At 40.5% G+C, this 21847-nt stretch overlaps 1 protein-coding gene across 10 annotated transcripts in view; it reads left to right on the forward strand.

Annotated features, from left to right (window-relative positions):
• Positions 1–21847, forward strand: part of SIPA1L1 (signal induced proliferation associated 1 like 1) — a 330102-nt gene that overhangs the window by 63332 nt on the left and 244923 nt on the right. For 8 of the 10 annotated variants that reach the window (XM_045822209.1, XM_045822208.1, XM_045822219.1 and 5 more), the window contains one exon: positions 9780–9846. The exons of 1 other annotated variant lie outside the window; for it this stretch is intronic. The gene's annotated coding sequence lies outside the window, so the exon portion shown is untranslated. Of the gene's footprint in view, positions 1–9779; positions 9847–13755; positions 13778–21847 lie in introns of those variants that run through there. One more of the 10 variants, XM_045822213.1, reaches the window with a different exon arrangement.

The following is a 21847-nucleotide window of genomic DNA, read 5'->3' on the forward strand; positions in this document are numbered from 1 at the left end:
ACACTCGCTCACTCACTCTGCTAGCCTGCCTCTTCTTGTACCGTGAACATGATCACCAAGCCTCATAAGGCATTAGCACCACTGTAGGTTTGCAAAAAATGCTCATTTATACTTTAGCTGCCTGACAGAATTGTAAATCCTCTAGTTTCATCTGAATGCGTCTCTGTCTTTGAAAGTGATTACTCACACTGCAGCACTAACTCCAAATGTGGTGCAGTGTGCTGATCACTGATGCCGTAGAGATGATGAGATTTGACAGTCTTCTTGGTGGTCACAAGACAATTGATCCCACACAAGTACACAGATGCCAGGAATGACATTGAAGTAGGCATCTGGCTCCCTGGCTTTATGAAGGTCAAGGCCAAAGCTAGATGACAGACTCTGAGTGGAGAGTGAAGCCAATTCATCTCCCCTGGCTCTTAGAGAAAATTTCCATGCAGCCTTTAGAGTTTAAGTGTTGCTTTGTATATTTGATCTTTAAAATGTGTTTCCATGGTGTATACTCTTTGTTTTCTCAAACACTATTTGCACAGAAGACTTTTTTGTCTTTATTCTGTTTCCTCGCCTGAAATGCTTTCCCTCTGTTTTCTTTGCCTGTTGGAAACTTATTTCTTCCCTAATCACATTGAGTTCATCTTCTAACCTTTGTGTTCTTTGCCATCTGTGAAGTTGTACCTACCAGCACTTTTGTTGGTATCATTGCTGTTTTTCCATATTGTCTCCCATGAATTAGATGGTAAACTTTTCGAAACAGACTGTGCCTTTGTGATCTTTGGAACTCAGCAGCATTTTGCTCAGGCCTTTATACCCTACCCTGTTGATGTTTAAGTGTTTGAATCAAAAGTAGATACTTGTTTTTAAACACAGCAAATAATTGTATCTCAATTAAGATTTGATTTGCTTGGCTGGTGAGAGTACAGATGGATCTCAGTTTTAATTGAGGCTGTGGAAAGTATAACATGCATTTTTGAGAATAAGGAAACACATAGGTGAAATTTTCTTTGTTGTTTTTAGGTCTAATCAGTTTGTGATGTTCATAACATGTTTCTTGATACGTATTCAAGTCCTGCTTCAGCCAGGAACTGCTGCATTTCTAGTTTGTTTCCTTGTTAACTGAGCATTTCTTAAATTCTAGTGAAAGGAAGAGGGAGGCAGTTGGTTATCTAGTGGCATTATCCAACCCATCTGTTTCCTGTATGTGACAACAGTTTTCCACTTCTTGCTTTTGCCCATGGAGTCAAAAGCACCACGCAAATGTGGCTTCTGGTTCTTTCAGTGAGAAGAACTTATGCTTTTTTCAGGCCACAAGCTTGCCCTTAATATATATCCTCTTGTCACTTTAATACCCAAAATGACTCTTTCTGGTGTGAAGAGTAGGTGGCACACTTTGTAAGGTGTCCTGAGAGCCTGCACCTTCCTGTGGTGGATTAGGACTGTCTGTTCTGGGTGGGTGCCATTTCAAGAGGTGAACCTTTTAAAGAGCAGGTCTGACCACTCTGTGGGAAATGGTCATGAATAAAAAGGAGATGAATGAGGACTCTGGGGCAGTTGTCTAGCTGAGAGCGAACAGTGACTTGGACCAGTGTGGTGCCAGTGGAGAGATGGAGAAGAGTGAAAGATTCAGATCATCTTCAGGAGGTAGAATTTATAGGTTTTGATGAGATGGGTATGGAGAGTGAAAGAAAGGAAAGGAGAATGAGTCCTGTATTTTTGGCTCCAGTAAATGGGTAGATAGAGGTGACTTTAACTGAGTTGGAGAAGCCTCCGGATGAAGACAGTAAGCCTGTAAAAGGACTTGTTTCCTGTGTCATACCACTTCAGTCTTTTTCCCAGCCACTTGATTTGCTTGCCCCTCTCTGTCTATGGAATTTTTATGCTTAGAATTGCAGGGCAAGGAAGAATAAGAAGTAGTTTGTACAACTTGGTATCAAAGAAACATTGGTTTGTACTTTCCTGGGAAGAACATTTTTCGTGAAGAACGTCTTTATGAGTTGTCAAATCTGTTAAAGTTAAAAAGTACCAGTCTTGAGTCCCTTTGATAAGTGGGTTGTCTCAATAACAAGTAAATTACATTAGCTTGGGAGGATTTATTTTTCAAATAGCTGTATTGATTTTTTATCTAAAATTTATTATCTGGGAGTTTATAATAAAACTCTTTAATATATTTCAGAGTTTCCCCTTTTTGATATTAATGTAATACATTTTTTTCTTATTTATTTTTTACATCTTAAATTTCTTCTAAAGCTGGACTATTCTTCCATAACTCTCAAGGATAATTACTGCTTGTCTTGTGATCGTGTAAGCTTAGAACAGCAGGATGGAAGAAACAAGTGCCTGTGGATTAATTTATTCAGTTTGTTGACTTCGTTCAGAATTCCTCAGGATAACTTCTGTTGTCTCCCTAATACCAGATGCTGATTTCAACAACACCTGATTGCTTTTCACAAAGAGCGTAAAAAGCTTTGGGGGAGAAAAGCTCTGGCCTTGTAGAGTTCTGTTAAATGCCTTCCCTTTTTATCCTGTGAGATTTATTTTTTTGTGTGTGTGCTTCTCATGTGCTTATTGTGGTTTTACATTTCTTAACCTTTATGTGTTGTAGAGAGTTCTAGGCCACCACATGAAGTTTGCATGAGTTTTGAATTATTTTTGTACCGTCTTGCATGTGTCCCTTTATTTCTTTTGTTCTGTACCATTTTCTTTGGTCTGTGACCTAGGTCTAGTTTTCTTCTTTGGAAAGAAAAAGTTGACAGGAAAGGTAATATAGAGCTTAGCAAAATATATAGACATACACATATGTATATATGTACACACACACATTTTTAGTTGGGGGAAGGCTAGGCTTAAAGTGATTTCTGACCGAATTTCTGCTTCACCCTCTGAGAATCAACAATGGGCGAACTTATCCCATTTTAAAGATAGACCAGAAAGCGTGAACTCCGGTTACAGAGCCCTTAGTGCTGGTCAGGAAACACTTCCGGGTGGCACTTGAGTTGTTGTCATGGCCTTAGTGGACTCAGGAGATATTTCCACCAGAAATTCAGTTCTTTCTGACTTTTTGAGAAGATAAATAACACTATCTTTTTTGCTTTTTATTTTTAATTTTTGTGGAGATCCATCTTTTTGGGTTTTACCAGTTGTGGAACAGCCCCAGGTATGGAGGGGTGTTTAAGCTTCCTAGGGTGTCTGGTCTGCCCTTCGGAGAAGTGGTGTTGTTCTGCTTCATTATCCCATTGTAGGCGTTGTTTAAAAGGGCTCAACTTTTTGTCACTAATTTCATGTTTCATGCTGTGCGCCAAGTGCTTTATAGTTTCACCATCAGCTGTGTTTGGAATTTCATGAGTGGGTTCCTGTCCTAGTCTTCTCTCCCTTGCCCCAGATTTCAAAACAAAACAGTTAGGAATCAGACTTTACTAGGGGCCTTGGAGAGGAGATTTTATGTAGTGACTGAATTGAGCCAGAATTTGTAGCCTGTGGATGGCGATGCAAACTCTCCCTGAAGGACTGTTCATATTGTAGCTTCAAGTGTGGCCCAGGTGTGTGTCTCTACCCGCCTTCCTTCCTTCAGGAGGACTTTACCCCCTGGTTTGGGGCCTAGACTTGCCCAGACCCTGAAAACCACTCTGGAAATGGTCCAGAGGCACAGAAGGAATCTGACCCTCAGAATCCTAACTCCGTTTCTCTTATCCTCTCTGTTTGAGGACTAGTAGAGAATTTGAGTCAGACCTGGGTTTGCGTCTGAGCTCTTGCTTATTACTTACATGACCATAGGCAACATGCTTAACCTTTTTAGGTCTCCAGTCTCAGATGTAAAATTGAAACTGCTCATGACCTTCTCATAGTTTGGTGATGCCCAGTTGTGTATGTCAGGGAGTTTGCACCTAACACTAGCAGGTGCTCCCTAAGAACGAGTGCACGATCGGTGCTTTGGAGCTACTTGTGTTCCTCTGTGATCCCGTCTTCCCACCTCCCCCTGGAGACGACCACTCCCTGAATTTTGTGTTCAGCATTCCCTTGCTTCTTCAGATAAGTATATCTGTGAACAGTCTGTTTTTAGCATTGCCTATTTGGGCTCTGTAAAACTGGTATCTTATTACATACAGGGTGGGGTAAAAGTAGGTGTACAGTTGTGAGTTTATTCTGGTATTATCAATTATTAATTATTGTATTATTTACCATATGAACAACTGTAGACTTCCTTTTGCCCCACCCTGTGTCGTCTCTGGTAAGAGTGCTTCATCACACCCAGGTGAGACTAGAGCTCCCAGCTCTGTACTCGGCGTTTGCTGATGGGGGTGAGTGTAGGGTTGCAGTTTTTTCTGTGGGATTTGGCTGGAGTAGAGTGACTTACCTAAAACGTTTTTGCCTTTCCCTGGCTGGTGTGGCTCAGTGGATTGAGCGCCAGCCTGTGAATCAAAAGGTTGTGCCTGGGCTGTGGGCCAGGTCCCTGGTTGGGGGTGCGCAAGAGGGAACTGATTGATGTTTCTCTCCCTCTCTTTCTCCCTTCCTTCCCCTCTCTCTAAAAATAAATAAACAAACAAAAATCTTTAAAAACATTTTTGTCTTCCTAGGCTTCCCCCTTACTGACCCTTTAGTTAGAGCAGGCATTTGCTGGTAATGGGTCAGAGGTAGGGGTAGCATTGTGTGAATCCAGTAAGGAAATAAGTTGAGGTTAATGGGAGCCAGATGTATGCTCTTACAGGAAAAGGAGAGGTGAGAATGAGCGTGAACCCTGTGGTGCTGTGTTGGAGTTCAGGGTGTCTGTATGACTCACGGTTTTCAGTACATATAGACAGATACAGGAAGGAAGGAAGGAAGGGAGGAAGGGAGGAAGGAAGGAGGGAAGGAAGGAAGGAGGGAAGGAAGGAAGGAAGGAGTGTGTGTTTGTGTATATGTACTTGTGTGTTTCTACTCACTCAGGTGACAGGCACAGTGATAATCCCATTACAATATGCACACTCAGATCTTAGTTTCTGAATACCATTTTTTTCTCACCAAAATGGTAGAAATGATCAGACTAGAAAATCACTTTTTGGCAGCTATCATAGGATCATTAATTTGGTCAACAGTTATCAATGGAAAGGTCATTGAGAAATAGAACATTTGTACAGTCTAAAGTATCACCTCACAAAATACTCACTGTAAAGTAACTTTACAGTGGGGAAATGTGGCGGATACTACCTTAATCAAGTGATTTAAGCTCACATTACCAGTCAAGGAAAACCACTGAAATAGTATACCACGCGATAGCATACAACGAGAGGAGTTCTTATGTGGTGTTCCTGCTGAAAATTGGGAACTTGAGTCTAATCAAAGGAAATTATCAGATAGACCCGAACTAAGGAACATTCTACAAAACTGGCCGGGAATCTTCAAAGTGGTCAAGGAAATTTTCAGGAATTCTAGATTGAAATAGACCTCATGAGATATGGCTGCTCAGTGCAATGTGAGATACTGGGGTAATTGGAGAAAGTCAAATCTGGTCTGCGCGTTAGATGATGGTACTATATCAGTGTTAATTTCTGGATTTTGGTGGTCATAATCTTTGCACTTCTGTAGGAGAGTGTCCTTGTATAGAAATTATTCACTAAACTCTAGGAGTGACTGGCTGTTTCCTTGGCTACTTTCTCTCAACTGGTTCAGGGAAATGAAGTTATGTGTGGCACTTTTCTTTTTGTAGGTTGGGCTGATGTTATTGAACAAAACAATCCCCCCTTCTGTTAGTTGATTTAGCAGTTCAAAATTGTTTGCTTATCAAACAAATCACTGGGAAGGTTTAAGGGGTTTGCTTCTCTGTGCTGTGTTGACTTACAGCTGCCCAAGTCGTGTGGCTTCCCCTTACATCTTGATTGTCTTTAGATGTTTGTTCTGCTTGTAGCTGTTTCCTGTCGCCTCACTGAAGTGTTCTTTTCCCCAGTCCATTCTCGTAACCTGTGCTTTGTCTTTGTACAAACTGCTTCTTTCAGCGGGACAGTGCGGTTTACAAAAGTGTGACATTTTACTTTGTACAGTCCTCTGATAATTCGGTCTTTCATTTTACCTTACTGTGTTATGCAGTTCTTTTCTCCTCACTCCGCTAGTGAGCTATTTATATTTAGGCTTTCTTTCTTTTTTGAAGATTTTATTTATTTATTTTTAGGAAGGGAAGGGAGGGAGAAAGAGCGAGAGAGAAACATCAATGTGCGGTTGCTGGGGGCCATGGCCTGCAACCTAAGCATGTACCCTGCCTGGGGATCGAACCTGCGATGCCTGGTTCGCAGCCTGTGCTCAATCCACTGAGCTATGCCAGCCAGGGCGCTTTCTTTCTTTTTCACCATGCTGTACCTTCCTCAGAACTGAGCATGTTTCAATAGGCTTTTAGTAAAAAGTGTTGGGCTGGTTGATTGCTATCTTAGAATTTAGAGTTTTCATAAAGTGTCAGCAGGGCAAAGGGAATTTGATAGACGCCGTGGAGAATGTGATACTGTACTGATCCGTAATCTAGTCAGCTCACACCTGTTGTTTGTGAGTGGTTAGTTCCCAAAAGTTTAGGATTAAGCATATTAGAACCAAGTTGGTCCTACTCTAAAAACGAGTGTAATTCAGAACGGGGGTGGGGTAGGTCTCGGGAGAAGGTTAATTGTCACAGCAGCCTTCTCTTTCTGAGCACGGCACATGTCAGTTTTGTGTTTGGTAGAATCTGTTTTTTCCCCTCAGCCGGGAAAACCGTGGGCTGAAGGCCTTGCGTTGCCCCCCATCCCCACCTCGTACCTTCTTTTCTTTGGTGGAGCTGAAGTCCATCCGAGGGCTTGTTTTCCAGATGCGTTGGAGGACATACTTCTCTTCAGCAGTTACACTAATTTTCATGTTTCTCTGAAGGACCAAGGAATAAAGCTTTTAAAAACCCAAAGTGGCAGTTACTTTGCACTTAGTACACACCCACTCATACAGACTTTGCTTGAGCATTTTATTTTCTTTCTTTTTCCTCACTGCCTCTACAGTGCAGGTGGCCTTCCCCGGATTGCTTTTGACAAGGAATTGAGCAACCTTTATTTTTTGGAACAGAATATAATAAAGACATTTTACTGCTGAGAGAAAAGAAAATGAAGTGTTTATGTCTTGAAATTTTAGGATGAGTTTTTATTTAAAGACCAATCTAAGTCTAGAAAAATGGAGGTAGGGGTTAAATTTCATATTGTGCACTAATATTTCTCAACCTTCTTTGTAATTTTGGAGCCTTTCATTTTTTTTTTTCCTTTCCTCTTTCCTCTCCCTCCTCACCTCTCCCTTCCCCCTCCTTCCCCTCCCCTCCCCTCCCACCCAGCTTTGGGGACCTTTGTACTAGCCAGATCATTGGGGAGCTTTACTGAATGGCGCGCCTTTGCCAAGGCAGGGCTAGCGTGCCCTCTAGATTCAGGATGCCCATTAAAGCAGTGTAGAGCCGTCACACCTCCACTACAGGAAGAAAACTGGGGAAGGCAGCCTCAGGCAGAAGCCAGAAAAATACCGAACTGCTCAAAGATGACTTCTTAATGTCCATCAGTGACCAAGAGAACAAAACAAAGTAATTTTTGTTTTACTGAGCAAAGTAATGTTGTGGCCTTTGGACCTTCCTTTCTGTCTACAAAAAGAAAAAGAGGAGAGGAGAGGGGAGGGCAGGGCAGGGCAGGGCAGGGCAGGGCCAGAGAAGAGCTTCATAGGACTCCCATACAAGCCCTTGCATGACCACTCCCTTTGGCATTAAGCCCCCAGGACAATGAGGTTCTGGCCCACATCTAAAAATCTTGCCTCAGGTGTGTTGAGCTCAGAGCCAGAGTTCTGGTCAAACTAGAGATAACATCTAGGCCTCAGTCGTGTTTCAGCTCCAGGCCCAGAAAAGCAGCAAAACCAGACAGAGTGTCGCCATGGCTGACATCAGGACCAGCTGCTCTGACTCATGACCCCCTATCCTAGTGTCAACCAATTAGTTGAGAACCTGACCCTAAAAGGACACACCTGGAGAACTGGTGAATCGTCTATTGAGATCTTGCCCTGAGACAACCCCTAACATCCCCACCTTTGAAAAACAGATAAAACCTGCTAGAACAAGTACTCTTGAGAGCACCCAGCTGTCCCCCAACCCCTTCTTCCCTCAGGCACGCTCGCTCTCTTTCCCTCTAGAGCATGCCCTCGCCTTTTCTCCACCCTCTTCCCCTCGAGGGGGGTACCCTTGCTTGCTTTCTCCTGAGCTCCAAAGGGCCTTCTTTTGCTTCTTGTTCCCTGAGTCCACACAGCCCAGCTGGCTCACGTCTACCTCTGTGACTTTCTGAATAAACTTTCACTTGTATTTGAGTTCTTGGCTCTGAATTCTTTCCTAGCCAAACTCAAGGACCGAAGTCTAACTTTACCAGTAACATCTGATGTTGTTTTGCCATGAACAGTTCTTGCTCATTAATTATGATTAACCAAAGTATGTATTTTGAGTATTACAAGTTTCTTGACCCATTCTGTGGGTGCAGCCTGTAGGCCAGTATGTAAAAAATGCATATTTTGCATGTTTTATTATCTGGGATATCTGACTCAGAATATCCTTTATAGGTTTTTCCCCCAAATTTTTGTCTGGTGCTTATACCATTTGATGATGGTAGGAAAGAAAAGACCTGTAGCAGGGTCCTCCCAGTCTCTGTACATAAGATGTTAGCGTGGGGACATAGCACGCCTTCAGTGAGGCTCGTTTTGCATGCAGTTAAAGTGAGCTTTGAGCACCTTTATTTTTGGCTGAATAACAATGGGAGTCCCACTACCCAAGTGATTGGCTGGGAAGTGGAACTTTTCTTTTTTTCTGCATCAGGTGTTGGGACAGTCTGTGAGTGAGACTAAGTTCTGGTTCTCCTTACTCTTAGCTTCTGTTTTCTATGTTTTGGAACAGGGTTTGGAAGTTAAAATAGTTTGCACTACTGTGTCACCTCAGCAAAAACTTAAAATTGGTTTCTTGAAAGCTCTTATGGATGTGTATAGTCTGAGTTATTGTAATATTTTTAGAATAGGTACATGTACTACAAATTATTAATATTGGGCATGTATGTGCATTCTTTTTAACTAATCATTAGCTTAGTAATCACAGGACATGTTTCTGACTGCAGTGGGAACCTGTAAACTTACCCGAAGTGACCAGTATGAGAACGGCGGAGTTTCTGAATAATCAGAATGGCTGGTTGCTTTGGACTAAGGTTTCTCAGCCTTAAGGTTATTGGCATTTTGGGCCAGATAATTCTTTGTACTGGAGCTGTGCTGTGCATTGCAGGATGGTTGGCAGCTTTCCTGGCTTCTGCCTGTTAAATACCAGTAGCACATCCCCTTCTTCTGTCGTGACAGCCAAAAGTGTCCAGGCATTTCAGTTGCCTGTTGAGAACCACTTGTTTGAGAACCATTTGAGAACCACTGGTTTGGGACAGTGGGTGCCACAGGCAGATAGATGATAGACTAACTACGTCAAAATCACCTTTTGTTGGGGAGGAAGGGTTTCTTGCTCATACAGGTTCTGGGGTTTCTCCCCATCTGTCTAGATGCTAAATAGCCAGGTTTAAAAATTTGTTGTGTAAAGTGGTAGTGGTTATTAGTTGGCTTACATCTCAGTGTGTTGAACTGCATATAGAGAGATTCCAAGTGAAAGAGGATTTTAGAGGTAAAGTATAACATTTCACAATTATGATTTCATTTCTGGCAGGGGTTTCCCGCCTTTATTCCTATGAAGTACAGTTGTATATTCTTTCAAACTTAGAAAATAACTTATTATACTGAAATTTATAATTATTTTAATCTAGGTTTTGAGAGAATACCTCAAGTTGGACTCCAAAGCAAGATTTACTGCTGACTTTGAAGTGGAAAAGGGTGAGTTGGTAGATTAGTCACAAGTTGTGTTGGGGGAAGGGACTGTCACTCGAACGTTCATTCTTAGAAGAACCTGCCGCTTACAGCAACATTTTGATGTAGCAAATGTGGACCCTATATTTTTTCCCCATTGGTTTTTCCTCCATTGTTTTATTTCTGAGAGGCAGAAATGAACACAGAGAAGAGGGTAGCTCCTGTGCAATTTTCGGTTGTCATCTTTATAGATAAAATAGTTCAAATATTTTTCTGACTATTTAAATTAGTACTGTGAAGGTTTTTGTGTATACTTATGCTTCCACTCCATAGTAAATGCATTTCAAAAAATCTTTTATGTGTTTATTAAAATGTGATGGGAGTTTATACCTCAGCCCATGTTCAAAATTAGAATCGTGTTAATGCTGATGCATTGTTATATAATTTGAAATACCAAGCATATCCTGAAAAACTGAGAGATCGTTGGATAACCTGTTTGACTGACAATGTATATTTGATCTTGCAGTGGTTGTGCTTGGGTACTGCTGGGTAGAAACCCAGTTCTGTCCTAGGCCTCTCCTAACATTTTAGTGGACATTTCTCAAAATATTTTAATCAGTTGTAAAAGGGTATTCTCATTGAGAAAAATAACAGCTTACTTTGAAAGAGACTTTTTTACAGGCTGAAAATGCTGTAATATGCTAAACTCATAAATTCAGATAAAACAAGTGGTTTGGGGTTGCAGAGGTTTCTTTGCTTTTCTTACTTGTTCTTAAACTTCACCTCAGTAAGCTGCTGAAACAAAGGCCTTGGGATTTTTCTTATCAGCTGCTTTGTCAAGGGCAGGAGCCAATTGCCTTAGGAGTCAGCTCTTCCGGAGCTGCTGCTTCCCTGGAAGGCTGGTCAAGGTTACCCGAAGCCCTCTGTGTAATCGAGGGCACTGCTTTCAAAGTGGCTTGCTATTTCTGACTTTCCTTGAATTTCGGTTAGAGAAATTGGGGAGTGATTATCTCTGAAAATGTTTTAAATTACATTAGGACACTTTCTTGGTAGCATGTACTTGACCTTCCCAGCATCCATTCTTTTTTAATATAGGTGGAATTTAGGAAAGAATTTTAGATCTCTATAATTTTTCTCCATGAAAAACTAATGTTTTTTATTAGCAGCACAAATGAGAAACTGCCTTTGAGAGTATGGCGTCTTTGGAACTGTCAGGAATTCCTTCGTGGTGAGCAAGCAGCCTGCAGGCGTGCTCCGTGAGGGAGGCTGTGAAGGAAGGGAAATCGGTGCCTACTGTTGAGAGGCCTCTCCTCCTCACCTCAGTTTTGTACGCCGTTTTCCAGACTGATTTTTTTCCCGGGAACTTGTTCCTGGGAACTTGTGTAGAAATGTGCACCTTCAGTGCAGTCTCCTAAGGTGTTTTAAACACTTCTAAATAAATAATTGCTGGTTGATAGACTTGATATACTTGAATGTGACAGTTTTTAGCACAGGCCTTAAGTTTTAGCTTTATTATGAGGCCAGGCTTGTTTAAGAAGCTTTGATGTAGTAGCAGCTACACCTTGTCTTTTGAATTAATTGTTTAGTTTAATAACCTAAGCACTTAAATCACGTTTTTCTTAATGACAGAGATACCGATGAGGCTGGTACTGTGTGTCCATTGGGTCAGGCGGCAGGTTGTTCTCTTAGGCGCTCGTACTTGCTCGGGTCTACTCAGACGACGGACGAGGGAGGCCGGGCGTGGCGAGTTTCCTGCACCTGCTGGAGGTGGGACTCTTTCTGGGCCTTCTGACTGTCCAGTCCGTCTTTCCCAAGTGCCCTCTGCTTAAGGGATGCCTAAAACCACTCCCTTCCTCTGAAGGAAAACAAAAATCCAAAACGACACACGCACAGAAATCAAACTCACAAAACCTTATTAAATCTGTTGTTTTTATACCTTTTTATTTATTTATTTTTTGAGTAGTACTGTTTTAGAATTACAAAATTTAATTAAGACAACACACTTTTCCCCTCCTCTTTAAAAACTTTTTAAATTGCTATATTGTTTGTAAATAGCCAGCAAGAAACATAGAATGATGTTAATTGATAGTGATCTCTAAATTATGCATTTTAAGTGTTTTTCCAAATATTCTATTTTAACTTCAGATTTTCCCTTTGTTATATAGATAATTATGCTCTCATAGGTAGGTTAGCTATTATTTAATTTTTTCAGTTATCTCAGCTAAGTTACTGCATCCCAGGCTTCAGATTTTAATTGAGGGAAATTTGGAAAGCTGTCCATTTTCTTTTCTTCAAAATAAAAAAGAATAACATTGATCACATTTACTTAGACTAGAGTAATACACAAAAGTAAAGACATACTTTTTTTTTGTTTTATGGGAAGTTCCAACCATTTAGTAAATGAAAAAAGAAAAGAAAAAAATGCATGTTATTGCATTCTACTAGACTTTTCTTGTGTTTTATGTGGTGGTAGCAAGAAACGTAATAATCATACGTTTAGACTAGAGTAACACACAAAAGTAAAGACATATTTTTTTTTTTTTTGTTTTATGGGAAGTTCCAACCATTTAGTAAATGAGAAAAGAAAAGAAAAAAAATGCATGTTATTGCATTCTCCTAGACTTTTCTTGTGTTATATGTGGTGGTAGCAAGAAACGTAATAATCATACATTTAGTGCTCAGTGCCTTCCATGGGCCATCCAGGCAATAGAACAACTATAGCGGATTCAGAGGTCAGTTAAAAAGTGGAAGCCTGGAGCCCTGGCCGAGTTGCTCACTCAGGTGGTTGGAGTGTCATCCCGATACCTCAGGGTTGTAGGTTTGATCCCTGGTCAGGACACAAACAAGAAACAACCAATGAAAGTATAAATAAAGTGGAAAAAATTGATGTTTCTCTTTCTCCCTCTCTCTCCCCTCCCCTTTCTCTTCTTTCTTCCCTTTCTCCCTTCCTTCCTCACTCCCTCCCCTTCCCCTAGTTCCCTTCTCTCTCTTAAAACAATAGATAAAATTTTTTAAAAACAGAAGCCCAGAAATCATTTCTTTCCTATCTCTCCAGCCTATAGACCTGTGACCTTACCCTTTCATGTCCACTAGATGCAACCTATCACTTTTCTCCTCATTATTCTTTTATTAAATAAAGAGTTTATTTATTTATTTATTTATTTATTTTGAGAGAGAAAGAGAAAGGGAGGGAGAAAGAAAGGGAGAGAAACATTGACGTGTGAGAAAACCATTGATTGGTTGCTCTGACTGGGGACCGAACCGGTCACCTTTCAGGTGATGGGACGACAGCCAACCCACTGAACCACAACAGCTGTGGCCCTCCTCAGTATTCTAACAGATGATATCTTCGTTAAAACATAAGAGCTCTTCACATCCAATACAGTTTCCAGTGACAAAGACAGTAAAAAAAAATACAGTAAGACTTTAAATATATTAACTCTAAGAAGAATGAAACTCAAATGTTTACTTTGAGCACACTTGTTAGATTCTTTGGGTCAACCTCAATTGAAGGGTCATGGTGGCACTGAGGATACAAAATGGAGGCCACTTTTTAAGATAAATACTAGATGAAATTGTATGGACTAAATGCTAAGTATAATGTGACAATATTAAAAATGCAGAATAGCAAAGGGGTGATTGCAGAGTTTTCTTTTTATCTTGGCCATGACTAATTTGAGTTGAGTTTGGCAAGCCTTGAGGTCACTTCAGAATTATTTCGTTATGCATATTCATTATGCAAAGCTTTCTTTGTTCTTAGAAAATTATATGAACTTTCTTGGTGTGCCAAATGTTTTTACCAGCCTTTAGGACTGTGATGTGACCCCTTCACATGCTCTAATGCCCTCGTACCCTTTTCCTCTTCAGTACGAACCATTCGTTGTCACCCGGACGGCCTTCGGAAACTTAGAGTGCAGCTGTCCACACCAGATAGAGAGTTGCCTCTTCCAGTCTCACTGTAGGTACAAACCGAGCACATGGGGATAGGAACTGAAGTCAGTTGTCGTCTTGGAGGAGCGCCTTACTTCTTAGCACAGACCTCGCTGTTTTTCTGAGCCTGGGAGTTGTGTGGCTGTGATTCTTTGTGATGCTGTAACGTGACCCACTTTTCTGACGTTCTAATTAATTTAAAATTTTCTGGTAGGAGTGATTTGAACAAAAGTCTTAAGTAAAGAAAGGATCAGAAAGTAGAGAAGCAAGAACATGACCTGTGTGTGAATGTGGGTGATGGTCAGGGTGGGAATTGGTGCAGACTCTGCCCCCCTGCCGCTCCTGCCTGCCCTCCTAGGCTGGGCGGGTGGAAGCCTCTTGGAAGACCTGGCTTCTGGGACCAGATCATAGGGTGGACTAGAGGTGAAACTTGGGGGGAGTTTGCATCTGCCAGTTCTTCGTGACATTCTGGTGTTTCTGAAAGGGTTTAGGAAACTTAGTGCTGGTTTTTTTAAAAAAATTCTGAAACCCGGACTTGAATTGGTTTGTCAAAACCGAAGCACACTTTGCATGTGAAAGGAAGTGGGAAATACCTGCGCTGTTACTCGAGTGGCTTTCATCAAAACTAGGCACTCGAAAGGCCGAAAGGCCGCATGGTGGTGAAGTCCAGCAGGCCGTGTTTTGGGGGTTTCGGGGCTCCTGGGAAAAGGGCTTCATTATGCTCTCTTGGAAATTATCGTTAAGCAAGATAGTGGAGAGATGAAGAGGCCTGGGGAAAGCTACTGCTCCTGTCTGCACGGAACATGCCAGAGCCTCCAGCACCTCGGTGATCGGGAGAGCGTGGGGGGTGTGGGCGTGCAGCCCTTCCACGCCGCGACAGCCTCTGCGGAGCAGGGGTGTTCTCGAACTATTCTCAGCACACGCCTAGCGCCGTGTTCTTCCTGGAACGGCTTCCTTAATCTAAAAAAAAGGACTGACGGGTACTCTGGAAGTTAAATAATGAGTGCTTACTGAAGAACTAATGGACTGATTTTCTTTTCAGGGAGTCTTTTTTTTTTTTAAATAAAGTCTGTAACTTAATTCAGTAAATGACCCTTTTCTGCTACTGACCAATGTGGTTTTTTTCTCTGGTTAACTGGAAAATAAATGGTTTGAGAAATTGACTAGGTAACATTTGATGGTGATTGGTCTTTGTAGGGGGACCTCTGTGCATGTTGTAGCCTTAAAGCTTTTGTAGCTACAAGAGGTGAGTCAATATTCTACTTCTGTTGCCACTTGTTTCCTCCCTGGATTTACTAGTGGAACAACTAATTCAATTAAGTAAATAATTATTTGACACCTATAATAATAGAGATTTTTTTCACTTAGGATAGAAATACAAAAAGAAATTTCCCTTGTAATCAAGTTGTTTTTCTAGAAGGACATAATTAAAAGTTGTTATTATAAGTTACCAAATGTAACGAGGCCTATAGTGGAAATACAAGTAAAATGCATTGAGGTGTCTGTAGAGTGAGAATTAAATCCATGGAGTTGGTTATTGAAAGATTCATCCATCCATCTACCCATCCATCTATGAAAAGAGGAACATTTATTTCTCCAAGTAACCCAAGTAATTCATATTTATTATATAAAATCTGGATGTTGCTAAAATGCAAACAGATAAAAGTAAAAGTCACCCAGTTCCTACCAGATCACTCAGTTTCCACCACCTAGAGGCAGCATTTTAACTTTTTGTTTATGAGATTTTTTCAAACATTGCATAAAGCAGAGCAAATAGTACAGTGAGGGAGGCCCCAGGTACCCATCATATAGCTTCAACATTTACAGATATTTTATTCTCATTGCCTCTGTCTTCTTCCTGCTTTGATTGATTGATTGATTGATTGGAGTTTCAAAACTTGACGCAGATATTATACAATACCACGTGACTTATAAATACTTGAGTTAGTATTTTTAACAGATAATGACTTTAAAAATTAGTCACAGTATCATTAACCTTAATGAAATTAATGATTATTCTTTAATATTAGTAGCTAGTCCTCTAGTCCGCGTTCATTTTCCTCCATTGTGTCAAAAATACCATTTTACAGTTAGTTTGCTGCAGTCAGGGTCTGAATAGGATGAACGTGTTGGGTTGCATTCCTCTTTCTTAAGTCTTAATTGTAACATTCTCCCTTCCCTCCCTTTTTTCATGCAGTTTATTGTGGAAGAAGCTGGGTCATTCGTTCTTTAGGACTGCTAATATTTTAATAGTTTTTCTTATGTAACCATGTATGTATTTTAAATGCAAAATTGGGATCATATTCTATGTGCTGTTTACAAGTTACTTTTTATATTTAGTGATATAATGAGGACATTTACTCTTCTACAATTAGTTTTTGTGTCCTGTTAAATCTTACCACATTATAGTAACTAAAAATGAGAAAAATGCATTTGATTGTATTTAAAGCAAATCTTACATTAATGATACATATTACAACAACAAATTCCCTCCCTCCTTCCCTCCCTTCCTCCCTCCCTCCCTCCCTCCCTTCCTTCCTTCCTCCAGCATCTGTTATGCGTAGATATAATATTGATGATGCAGTTCTCTGATTTGAGAGTTTATTTCCCCTCAAGGAATGTAGATAGACGGTTGTGTAAAAGACAGCCTGGCTGATGGTTTGCTGACAGGTTTGGGCACAGAGGAGGTGAATGGTGCCCATCCAGACCCTGATTTTCTGGAGAGTCCACTACACAAAGGGAACTCTCCTTATTATAATCAACTTATTATCATAAGTTGACCTTTATTAAAAAGTTAAGTTTGCATTCCCACATCAATGTAGGTTACTGGTGGGGAAGGAATCCTAGGGGTTAAAAGGGAACATGACTGTTTTTAGTGATGTTAACATAATATTAACATTTCTATATTTGGTTCTCTTCCAATTACAGCCAAGTTTCTAGCCTAGGAAAAAGAGTTGTGTGAAGGTTCACATAGTAATAATTGATCATACCAACTGAAGCCTCGTGTGGCCATTAAGATGACAGTCTTCTGTTCTTCAGCAAAAATAAGCAAACAAACACCCCCTCCAGCTTCATTTGTGATGTTATGATTGCTTCTGGTAGTTTGTCTTCTTGCATTTGATTAGTTTTTAATTTAGCAGTGGTTACAGGGATATCTTTATTTCACCCTAGTCTTTAACACTAAGTCGCTTAATAATCCTGTAAAGTCCTTATGGTGTGTTTTTTAAATTAATTGTTTTTTGTTTTTTTTTTTAAAATAGTTATTTATTTATTTATTTATTTTTAGAGAGAGAAGGGAGGGAGATAGAGATAGAGAGAGAGAGAGAGAGAGAGAGAGAGAGAGAGAGAGACATCAATATGTGGTTGCTGGGGGTTATGGCCTGCAACCCAGGAATGTACCCTGGCTGGGAGTTGAACCTGTGACACTTCGGTTCGCAGCCCGCACTCAATCCACTGAGCTACACCAGCCAGGGCTAAATTAATTGTTAATGGTAGTGATAAATGGGTCTGTACAGTTATGCCCCAGTTCTCCAGCCCCTTCCAGGTCCCCCTGCTAGCTCTCCAGAGGCAAATTCTTTGTTGGTTTGCTATTTATCATATAAAAGTATCGTATTTTTTGTGTTTTAAAACTTCACGTAATCAGTATTGTATTGAATATCAGTAACTTTTTTTTTCATTCAGTGACAAGCTTTGGAGATCTGTCCATGTTAGTTCATGTAAATCTAGTCCCTCCTTTTAAACTGCTGCTTAATGTAGAGACTAGTCACTTGTCTATAGTTTTTAACTGTTCTGTAGTTTTTAAAGTTAATTTAATTAACAATTTTACTATTTTTCTATTGTTGAACTTCTAGATTGTTTTAAGATTTTATTTATTTACTTTCAGAGAGGGAAGGGAGGGAGAAAGAGAGAGAGAGAGAGAGAGAGAGAAACATCAATGTGCAGTTGCTGGGGGCTGTGGCCTGCAACCCAGGCATGTGCCCTGACTGGGAATCAAACCTGTGATGCTTTGGTTTGCAGCCTGCACTCAATCCACAGAGCTACGCCAGCCAGGGCTCTAGATTGTTTTCGATAGGCCCTGATTACAAATAATCTTCAAAGAATAGGCTTGCCCTGGGCTCTGTGCACGTGGCCACACGTTTCTCTGGGTGATTGTCAGATCAGGGAGCACTGCAACAGAAGCTCCCATATTGTTTTACCAGGGGGGTTCCTGTCAGTAGTGGGCAGGTTCTTTTATTCTACATGTTTATCTAAAGAAATGGGATGGGGCAGGAGCTAAATTTGAACTAACTTGTTTATAAATAAGTAGACCTCATTAAGTTCTAATATTTAGTCTTGAAATTTTTCTTTAAGACTGGTTTTATTTTTCGACTATATTTTGCTACCAGATGTGAATTTATTTATACATAGAGAATTCTGCAATTAAATAGTTAGAAGTAAATTATGATACTGTCCACTGAGGTTTTGTATAAAAGTAACACCTCACTTGAGAATTTGTGCCTTGGAGTAAAGCTGGATGTGGAGGTTGTCTTAATTGCTTCGTAGGTCCGAAGGCTGCTTCAGTTCACTGCTAATCTCTGTTCTAATGGCTAGGGAATGTGTTGTGTATTCAGCATAATGATACCACCTCGTTATGGACACCACAAGCAGAGGGGATACATAATTAAATGAGAGCCACCACTGGGCAGGAATAGGCACGGTGCCTCCTTTGGTTTCCTGACAAGGACATTCTTCAAAGTAAAGATGGTACACCCTTTTCCTTTCCTTTGAGTGGTTGTCTGGCACGATGGGGAAAGCTGATATAGCGCCATACTCTTTTGATTTCTTAAGAAAAGAATGTAAAAAATTATTTTTGATTGATTATGGTCAGGAGCTGTGATTTTTGAAGTTGTCTGTCTTCATATGCTACTTTTTTGTCTATATAAGTTATGCATATTTCCTTTTAATTTCTAAACCCAGTAACTGGAGGCCTCATTGGGAGTCTGAGCCTCACTCTTTTCATCTGTCTAAGGGGGCTAATAAGCCACAGGCCTTGCAGGGTTGCTGGCGTCCTGGGTGCCACTGTGGTGCCTCATAGGAGGAGGCCAGCTCTCAGCTGCGCAAGACCAGAGAAGTCACTGAGTCCAGCCTTCTGTGACAGATGAGAAAACTGAGGCTAGGAGTGTGAAGCAACACCATTCGTCCCCCTCAGTTTGTCCTCATGACTGAAGTAATCTTTGCCATACATCAGATCACTTTGTGACTCTGCTTCTTGGGAAACCACAGAGGCAGCTTTTACACAACAGTGTTTTCCTTGCCTGGAATTTCCCTTTCTTTTCGCCACCTGTCAGCTTCCTTACCCTCCTTTGAAACACATTCAAGTTCAATTCCTCAGGAAGGCCTTTATGGCTAATCCTGCAGGTGGATATTATTTCGTATCATTCACTCAAGTGAATCTTTCACTGTCGAAATTTGAACTCATTTGTATAGAAAACTCTTAGAAAACGCTTAGCTGTCCCCATTAGTTATCTGTAAGGGATCTGTACCATAAAATGCTGGTTTTGTAGGGAACGGGAACTTCCTTAGAAGAACACCGTATTTGTTAGCAGTGTAATGTTATTTCTGTGTTTTGAAAGAAAATGTCAACTGACAGTTATAATTAAACCCTCAATAAACACCTGTGCCATGTTTTTAGCGTATTAGCTCCTACTCACAGACCTTTGTTCTGCCTTTTATATAGTCACCTTTGAAGCCAGTAGGTCAGAGCTAAGGATTATGTTAAATAAATTGGGACAAAACTGTCCACTGATGTCTTTGCATCTGGATGAGTAAGCATACTGCAACTTTCCCCATGCTCTCATCTTTTTCGCATGCCATGAAAGTGGTGAACAAAATAAAAATACCAGCATAACTTGCAGAAGAAGTTATATGCAGACTGATTAGTCCATAAAAGATCATATGAAAGCCAGGTTAGAAGCTTTTATAATTCTAAACATGAATGAATGCACAATTGAATGAATGTGCATGAATGAATGCACCGTTGTTTCACTGTACAACATATCACTTTAATGTAATTTCAACATGAAGTTGAATAGAGAGCTGCTTATATATGGCATCCATTTGTAATCACATTTTCTGTGTGTGTGTGTGTGTGGCCCTTCTGGGAATAGGGGGGAAGTATTATAAGTGGCTCCTTTCCCCAGTGTGCAGACAAACGCGCGTGTTGGGTGTGTCGGCTCATATGAAATGACTGCAAGGTCTTAGTTTATATTTGGGGTGTGAAGGAAAAGAGATCTAATCGCATTTTAGATTGGGAAGGAGCCTTAGCTGTCATCTGTTCATTTTATAGATGGAAAACAGATATTCACAGAGATCAAAAAGTTTGCCCGAGGTTGTATTACTTTACATGCTAAGGCTCAGAGCTCTGCGTTTGTGGAGATGGATATCACTATTGATGCTTTTCTAAGAAACTGTAGTGTCTCGCTGCTCATTCAGGGACCTCAGAGTATTTCCTAAGTTGTTTATCTTTTGTATTTTGGATACTTAGAAAATTAGGTTGTTGACAGGGTTTGAGGCTAGAATCTTTTTCTTTGAATATTCTTTAGCATGGTATCCACAGCTGTTGTTTTTTTTCTGAGAAGACATCATAGAAAACCAAAAAAACTTTGTTTAAATTGGAATTTTATTATTTTTTTATATTGCAAAGTAAGTAATTTTTTTGAAAAGCCTTTGGGTAAAACATTTTTGAAAATCCAAGACAGTTTCAGTTTCACCTTGTAAGTGTTGACTTTAAGTTAATTGTGCCTAACTTCTCCTCTAAAGACTGGATCTTAATTTATCTTTCTATTCCCTGCAGCGCCTAGCACAGAGCAAAATGTTTAGAAAGCCCGCTTGGAGGGCAGTTTATCTGAAATCTCTCTGTCTGTTTTCCTACCCAAATCCTTAGTGAGAATTACTTCATCCTTCTGTGTCCCTGGCTTTTCTCGTCCATGTCATTGTGAACCAAGGGTCAAAGGAAACCTCAAGAAGAATTATTTGGACCTTTGAAATACAAAATGCCCTTCTGTATTTCTTACTGAGCAAAAATTAGATCACTGGGCCAGGACATAATTTTGACTCTTGTTTGTTGAAGTCTTGCCGCATGGCAGATACATATTCTTTGAGTACGGAGATGAGTTGGCATGACCCACTCACTACCTTTAAGCATGGAAACTCTAATAGGCGAGGCAGGTGTGTGCGCAGGCGCTGTGGTGGGAGGGTTAGAAGTGTTGCAGCCATACATGCACCCTTGATGTTTCTCATTAGTGACATATAGAAAGGTATGAATACCCTGGGTGGGATGAGTTCCATCACAAAGTAATTAGTTTTTTAAAAGTTAAATTTTATGTCTTAAATAGCTAACACTTGCCCATAGAGTAAAATCTGAAAGGTTGTATTATAAAACACAACCGCATAGCTTTTACTCACATGTCACTAGTTTTTGTGCTGTTATCCTTTTCATTTCCAGGATCCAATCCAGAAATGTCATACTGCATTTAGTATGTATGCGTTTTGAAATTTAATTTTACGCAAATGGTAACATACTGTACCATGCTTTCATTCCCCCTCATTCTACCTTACGGTTGTACTTTATTATCCAATTTCTTAATGATGGATTTGAGTTGTTTCCAATCTTTTGATATTATAGTATTAACAATGCTACCGTAGCTGTCCTTGAACTTGCAACTGTGCTTAGAGAGGAATTTCTGGGTTCAAGAATATGTATTGAATATCTTCATATCTGTACTAAGTATTGCTAAAGTGCCTTTCATAGACATAGTGCAGATTTACACTCCCACCAGCACTGTATGCCTCTCTGCTCCCTCTCCACAGTCGTGTGATTAGACCTTGTGATTCTTGCCAGTTTCGTGCCTGGAAAGAGGAATGTTGTTGCTGTCTTCCCAGGCCCCTCACTTGCCCCAGGAGGCCCGGCACACTGCTGCATGCTGAAGGGCAGCTATTCTTGCTGCGAACTGACCCCTGTGATCATTTCCTCGTTTGTCCAGCGAGATAAGCTCTTTCAATAAGAAGTTGGCACTTTGCAATGGGAGTGCTGGTTTTTCCCACTGGGTTTATATTTTGT

This window comes from Phyllostomus hastatus, unplaced genomic scaffold (genome assembly GCF_019186645.2).
Source record: "Phyllostomus hastatus isolate PE091 unplaced genomic scaffold, TTU_PhHast_1.1 phas_scaffold_501, whole genome shotgun sequence".
Taxonomy (NCBI): domain Eukaryota; kingdom Metazoa; phylum Chordata; class Mammalia; order Chiroptera; family Phyllostomidae; genus Phyllostomus; species Phyllostomus hastatus.